Below are 5706 nucleotides of genomic sequence, written 5' to 3' on the forward strand. Positions count from 1 at the left end.
AATAAAGAAAAGCCCACGTAGACTCATTGCAGCGTTACGGTGTGTGAGTACCTACAACCAGGAGCAGGTCTCCTACGCCAGCTGATGAATTCCAGCGTGACGCTGAAGTTTCAAACCACTGAAGCCTGGGCAATATTTTTACCAAGATGCATTGGCAGTTTTAATAATTCCCAGATCCCAAACACATATGAAACGAGCCCTTGATGAGAAAGGTCTGATTACAAATAACCTGCAGAGAGATGAAAGTTTGCTTTTAATATCTGGGTTTTTTAAGTCTGCTTTAGACTTTCAAGAGGCTTCAAAAGAAGGCAAAGACTAGAAAACAGTTTGATTTAATACTGTTAGATGTGTGAAATAAAATGCTGGACAATAAGAGATGTAAAACAAGCAACAAGTGCAAATGACTGAAATCAAATTAAAGAGCTAATTGAAAATAGTGGAATTAAAACCTTTTTTGGTTGTTTTTATTCATCGCTGTTTGCAACAGCATTTTTTTAATTTTTTTTTATCTTCTTTACTTTGAAGAACAAACTTTCTCCTCCATAAAAGACAATGATTTTAATCAGTATCTGAAATGTCATTCTCTGGGGATGCAGATGCTAAATGCCAGTCAGGAAGAGAAGCACCACCGGCGTAAGCCAGCAGGACAGGCAGAGCGCTCTGCAGCCTTTGTCCAGAGCGCTGGCTGATACAACGTCGTGATACCGCCTTCCTTCATCTCCCGCCATAGAGATCCTCGCCAACACGCCTTTGCTTTCTTTCCCTGTTCTCTCTAAAGGAAATAGGGTTTTTTTTCCCCTGTTGTAGCACGCACGCTCATAGCTTCGACTGTGCAAACCTCCGCCTCCGGTGAGGAACCACGAGGTAAGGGAGAACCAATATGGAGTTGCCTTTTTTTAAAAAACAAAAAAAGAGGACTTCAGTGGCTGCTTAAGCACCTGGAGAAATGGGCTTCATGTTAGACTCTGGTTTTTTCTTTCCAGAACAGCAAAGGAGCGATTCCATGGCAGTGGTGCTGGCGTGAATGCAAACCTGCCTGTGCCACAGGGACACGTTCTTCTGTCCTCCGGGTGCAAGGCCACCACTGCGTGGGAGAGCGGGTGTCCCATGGGAACACCGCTCTCCTTGTGCCTCTTCACTGTCCCGCTTCTCTGACCCTCCCCAGTGCCATTGCCCCCCCAGCTGACATCTCCTTGCTCTTCCCTCTCCCCCCCCAAAGCCCAGCACACCTCCTCCGCGTCCCCCCAGCCATTTCTGAGCTCTGGGGCAGGAACGGCTCAGCAAAGATGTACTTGCCCAAGGGGTCTGTGAAGGCCAGAAGTCTGCAGTGCTCAGAAAAACAAGAGTTGAGTAGCAGACGACTGCAGAGCGCATCTGCATGGGGGTGTTACCTCCAGCCTTTGAGGGAGGGAAAGCTTTGCAGAATGAAACTCAGCCTGCGTCCACTGACCTGTTAAATGCATTTTTGTACAGAAACCCCCACCCCAAATCTCTGTTATCGGTGTTCAGAAAGTTTCTTCCTTTTTTTTTGAGTGGAAGCTCACAGATATAACATCCCTATGGGCGTCAGAGCCGGGTGGCCTGGAGGGGGTTCAGCTGCCCCGTAGCTTTAGGGGTTATTTGTGCTTTACTCCATCTTGAGTGCAAGCAAACTGCCTTTCTCATGGGCAGCTTCACGTTAAATCTCCAAGAAGAACAGGGGAAAAGCCAACGGAGAAAACACAAGGACAATTCCCCCACTTGTGGGAAGGGTATTTTTTAAATGAAGTTATTTCCCCTGTGTACCGCTATGCTGCCTCTTCATTAGCGGGAGAGGAGAAGCCTGTGGGCTTGCCCAAGGCCGGGCGCTCACGGCATGCGGGGACCACATGAAGAAATCATTTTGGGGACTAAAAACCAAACCGTCACCGCTCCTTAAATTTGGTGAAATATCCAATTGGTCTCAGTGGGGTTTTGCAGGAAAAGGAATTAAAAAAAAAAAAAAAAAAAAAAAAGATGGAGGGGGAGAAAAAGGAAGAGAGAAAACCCACCAACCCCGGTGCGTTCCCATAATGAAGGGTCTAAAAATGCCCCAGTCATTGATGCAAAATTACAGTTATTGTTTATCCTCCTTCTACTTCACACAGCTTTATACAATACGCACGACGGAAAATACAAGCAAACAACCGACACATTAGTTAAGAGACCTTCCATTTTACTTTGGCGGTTCACGATAATGGAATTTAATTGTGGAAAAAGCTGAATAATTTTAGCTGAATGTCATTTGGTTCATTCAAACTGGGAATCAGGGACATTTTTAACAAAGGTTTTCAAACTTCTTTTGAAATCAGGAAGCTGCTGTGCACAGATAAGGGGAGAGGTTTGAGGATTCTCTATCAGAAATTTCAAGGTTTTTTCCATCTGTTTTTTCACATTAACTGGTAATTATCCAGAAAGGCACATAATAGTGCAGAAATGACAGAAGCTGACAAAGGTTTTCCTAAGATATGTAAATTGTCAGTGATAGGCAAGGTGCAACAGAAAGGCTTTCTACAGCACAATTATTTATGCCGGTTTCATTTGCTTTTAGGTAGCACTGATGGCAGAGCGCACCGCCGCGCTTATCACCGCCGCCGCACATTCCCTCCGCCACCAGCACGCGGGAACGATGGCAAAAACTGAGTTTGAAGGTTGGTGGTCCCCTCCGACTCCTCTATTTCATACTAAATACGTGCACGCGCCTATGTGTATAGATATTTCTGAGCGCTCTCTTCTTTAGTAGAACGTTCCCCTTCGTTTCTCCTGCTGCGTAAATAAATAAATAAGTGGGACCCTTCCCACTGAAGCAGCTTCCACATGTTGGTTGCGGTCGGTCTACGAGCCCACCGGCCTCGCAGCAGCGTTATTTGAAGGAGGGTGTGTTAAAAGAGGGACTCAGCCGTTCGCATCTGACGTTCGTTAGCCCTTTCCGCTGATTGCGTATTTTCAGCAAATAGGCGAGCCCGTAAATGATGCTCAGGCAAAATCCCTCCGCCCGCTGAGAAGCCCCCGCTCTTGCCGCGCGGTGCTCCTGCGGCAGGGGTGGAAGAGGTGGGTGGTGGGACAGACGCTCCACCCGCTTCTAAAAACTCGGCGCTGGGACGGCCGCATCCGGATACTCTTGGCTTGCCCTTCTTAAGGGAGAAAAGACCCTCTTGCCCTACGCTGCCCAGTCAGTCTCAGGAGTTATCACCCATAGGAGTGCAAAAATGCCACCTGTCCGTGACACGTCCCTGCAGGTCACCAGGGTGGGCTCCAGATCTTGCACAGGGTTTTACACAGGTATTTTAGGTCTCTGCTATACAAGAAGAGGGAAGGAGGGTGGAGGTTTAATAAATTCCTCCTTTCAAAAGGAGAGGTTGGGCTTCTGAGTCCTTCCAGGAGGTTAATTTTTCTATAAGTAAAATGTACAGGGCTATGCACAGCGGAAATTCCTGCCTGACCCTTGCCGCATTCGGCTCATACAAGAATTACGGGCTTTAATTAATCTTTTCTGGGAATAGGACTTCATATGTAACTACATATGTAATGAGAGGTTATAAGATCTTTAATGGATGCAAGGACTTTACCTATCAGTCCCTGATGTAGCCGTACCAGCGGTATTACGGTGGTATAATTACTTCACATTACCACGTGAGTGATGTTAAGTTACTCTGATGGGAGGTGTTTCCATGGGTGTATGTGGGTGGAATTAATTTCCTTTATGGCAATATTAACTTAAGTAATGGGGGCTGTGAGAAAGTAAACAAGGATGCAACACAATGGATTTATAGAGAGAAAAACCCACCAAGATTGCATTTGAAAGTCAATGGCCTTGGCTATTAGCTATAAGGGCCTTGTCTCCCATCTCAAGCTTTGTTTTCCCAAATTGGGAGGCTGGAGATCAAACCCATGTAAACGGCTTTGGGATGGAGGGGAAGGGTTGGACGGCGGGGCTGCAGGCTGCTGCCCCAGGGGGTTCTGTCCCTGCAGCAATCAGCCTGGGCTGTTACTTGTTTTCTTTCTTTCTTTTTTTTTTTTTTTTTTTTAAGACAGATTTTCTTTCAAGTGTTTTCATGCCGTAAAGAATAAATAAAAACTTTCAAGAGCTGCCTGACCTGGTCAGTGCTTAACTTCATCAGGAGGCGCAGGGTTGGAGGCTTTGGCTGTAGCATCCGAGGCGCTGAGGAAATTGCGGTGGATTTATGGGGGCTGCAGCCCAAAGGCGGCTCCTGTGCTCGTGCCCCTGTTGTCCCCCCCCATCACACGACTCTTCCCTCTCCTGCCTGCGGCTGCCCTGCCCTGCACAGCCCCTGGAAGTGCTGGAGGGACAAACCCCCCAGCTCCAGCAGCTGGTACTGGGCTGCAGCTTTGCTGCACACTGGTGAAGCCCCCAACCCTCTCCTTTGCCGCTGGGCTTCTCCCCTCTGTTGCAGGTTTGGGCGAAGGAGCCACACCAACGGCAATCAATCATGCCCATTTTTTTTTTTTTTTTTAAGTAGAAACTGATATATTCTTAATTGCAAGGGGAGGGAATCCCCAAGAAGAGACCCCAACTCATGCCCAGGGGAGACCCAAGGACAAGACGAGGTGAGGGACCAGAGCCCATGCCCACCTGGAAATGGATTTGGGGAATATTGGGAATACACAGATTATAAATCAGGTGTCTGACCCAGCAGTGTGCTTCTTGGATTTTTATGAAGTCCTGTGCAACCTGCTTTAGGAGAACCTGCTTTGGCAGGGGGGTTGGACTGGATGATCTCCCGAGGTCCCTTCCAACCTTTGTGATTCTGTGATTCTGTGTGTGTGATTCTGTGATTTAGGACATTAAAAAAATTGCCTGTGTGTTAACTGCTTCATTAAACATTCTGGATTTGCTTTGGCTTTACTTTTTAGGGTTTTTTTTTTAAATGAAGTTTAAATTAGATCAAAAACCATCCAGCATGTGAAGAGGGCCTCAGGTGGCCTGGGCACGGTGGAGTGGAGGCCGTGTTGCTGTTCTCATATGTGGACGTCAGGTTGGAGCTGTCAAAAGGACTTTGAAAAGGCACGAAGGCACTTACGGACAGAAACCTCCTTTACTGGGTACCATAGCGCCGAGGATGCTCGATCCTCACAGAACGGGCGCAGGAACAGCTTAGCCATCGTTACCCATTTCTGCCTTTGCCTGTGGTGACATTTTGGCCACTGTGTCACTGGCGGGCACAGAGTGAGGATGCTGCCAGCCCCCAGCCCTGGGTCCTGCCCTGAAAGCAAGCTCTGAGCAAAGTTTTTCAGCCTCAATCTCCTACAAAAAAACTGAAAAAAACCCACCCAGAGGTCTGAGTCTGCTGCCAGCCTGGAGCCTGATGTCCCCACCAACCGATGCCACATAGCTGCTTAGAGAGTGAAGTGGGGGGGAAGCATCAATGCAACTCATGTGAAAACTTGTCCTTACCCAGCAGAGCTTAAATTTTGACCATTAAATAATTACAGAAAAATACTCACCATCCATCTACAGCCAGAGAATTATTTGCTCAAGCTATTCAGCAAATAATTGGGAATAATGAATCCATCAAAGGAAATTGTATACCGAAAAAGAGGCAGAATTCACAGGAGGAATTATTTGCTTCAACTTATTCACTCAGCCCTGCTGGTAAAAATTAGGGCTTCAAGGAGGATGTATGGGCGTGGGGGAGTGCATGCAATGGAAGAGGGGTAAGAAAAACC

This window comes from Egretta garzetta, unplaced genomic scaffold (genome assembly GCF_000687185.1).
Source record: "Egretta garzetta isolate BGI_Z169 unplaced genomic scaffold, ASM68718v1 scaffold935, whole genome shotgun sequence".
Taxonomy (NCBI): domain Eukaryota; kingdom Metazoa; phylum Chordata; class Aves; order Pelecaniformes; family Ardeidae; genus Egretta; species Egretta garzetta.